The following is a 1,901-nucleotide window of genomic DNA, read 5'->3' on the forward strand; positions in this document are numbered from 1 at the left end:
AAACACGAGGCGGAGCCGAGTGTTTTAGACTTGATAAAACACGAACTGCGAATTTATTGAACGGCTTAAAAAATTGTCTGGATGTAGATCAACTCATTCATGCACTAATATTTATATTTGGGGTTATTTTGGCCTAGAAAATTGGACGTAAAGTTTAGCCGTGTCTTTATCAGATATAAAGACACTCATTAAACATTAATTTCTTTTGTATTTTCTTTATGAATTATTAATGAGTTTTTTAATTTCTGTTTAGAACTTGGGCCGTGCGTTTGATCCTCCAATAGTAGATGACAGTGGACAGGTACGGCTTGTATACAACAGCAGCACTCTATGTGAAGACAAGAAAGTCAATATGAAGGTCCACTTCACGTTTACTTGTGCTTATGGCTCTTTGGTAAGTTTGTTAATACATAATATACTAGTTTTGTAGTTATTTTTCAATTCAACACAATATACGATTATTTATTTTCTCTGAATTCATTTTGACATTCTATATAAAACAATAGCGTGTTTTCGCCTAGAAACTATCGCCTGATGGTTGCCCTGCAGAAATTTGATGTTCCTAAAACAAAGATTAGCCAGAGAAGCGAAGTTTTGAGGGCTAATATGCTAGTTTTAAAAACATCAAATTTCCAAGAGGCAACTATCAGACCGATAGTTCCGTCATGATCACTAAAACATTTTTCTGCATGCCCATTCAAAAACGAGCATCTTGAATTATTTTTTACCTTTTCAGGATGAAAAAAGCCCAAATGTAACACATTAAAACAAACCAGACAAGAAACCAACTAAATGCAGTCCGTAGGCCCGCTTGTTTCTAAAGAATTTTCATGGACAAGTACTATTTATCTGGGTATTTTCCTCGGGCGGGCACTATTGAACAATTATTCGCCGAAGGCGAGGTGATAACTGGATTGAATCCCCGAGACGAAGTCGAGGGTATTATTCAACAATAATCACGGAGGCTGAGGCGAATAATTGTTTGAGTATAATTTTCAGAGGTGATTAACAAAAACTGCAAAATAACGATATAAAACAAGTGACATTATAAGTGTAAACCATTTTAATTCATCGGTTGAAATCAGAATGTACACGTAAGAGTTTAAGCAATAAATGGGAACAAAACAAACACTACGAGAAAGTTAGATGTTCGGTACCTTTGTTTACATGTAACTGTCGGTGACTTTAAAGCAATGCTATAATCACCTCTCGCTGGGTGTTTTTAGCCTTATAAGCCGATTTTCTCGACCAATTAGAATGCCCCAATAGACCACTTTCGTATTCTCAGTATTGGACTGGAACTAGCTTGCAATGGAGGCTCATGCGGGGGAATATCATTAAAAACAGCTTCATGCCATTTGCATTTGAAAAGATTACCCGCATGAGCCTCCATTGCCAGCTAGTTCCAGTCCAATACCGAGAATACGAAAGTGGTCTATTCTTATAATCACCTCTGAAATTTTACTAAGAGCTGAAACTGTCGCGTCACTTCATCAAATTAAACCAATCAGAAGTGGAGAAAATCTAGTGGTGAACTATAATTATAACTAGATACCACACGTTAACCATGAGTGGCTAGTTTGAAATTCTGTTTTTAAGATGACCGTTGTAGACGGTCCAACTGAAAATTCTCATTCACCTTTTCGTGTTTCCAGGGCCACCCTATTCTAGATTCAGGTTCATCGGATAAATGTGATATCTACATCCGCTGGGCAACATCAGCGGCTTGTCCTGACACACAGACAGCAGAGCTTGACAAGTGCAGAGTCTACGACAATGGCACGGGAGAATATTACAGCTTGAAGTCACTTGCCAGCTATTCTAAGGATACTAGCTATTACACAGTGGTATGGCATTATGAATCATAATGTCATTACATCATAATAAGTAACACATAAAAG

At 37.3% G+C, this 1,901-nt stretch overlaps 1 long non-coding RNA gene across 1 annotated transcript; it reads left to right on the forward strand.

Moving 5' to 3' along the window:
• Nucleotides 1-252: 252 nt before the first annotated feature.
• On the forward strand, nt 253-1,847 carry LOC144640101 (uncharacterized; the record flags this gene model as incomplete). Its single annotated transcript, XR_013568283.1, has 2 exons — nt 253-394; nt 1,656-1,847. It is a non-coding gene; the product is annotated as an uncharacterized LOC144640101 (long non-coding RNA).
• Between the last annotated feature and the right edge of the window lie 54 nt (nt 1,848-1,901).

Source organism: Oculina patagonica, unplaced genomic scaffold (assembly GCF_052425735.1).
Source record: "Oculina patagonica isolate OP01 unplaced genomic scaffold, crgOcupat unplaced1834, whole genome shotgun sequence".
Lineage (NCBI taxonomy): Eukaryota > Metazoa > Cnidaria > Anthozoa > Scleractinia > Oculinidae > Oculina > Oculina patagonica.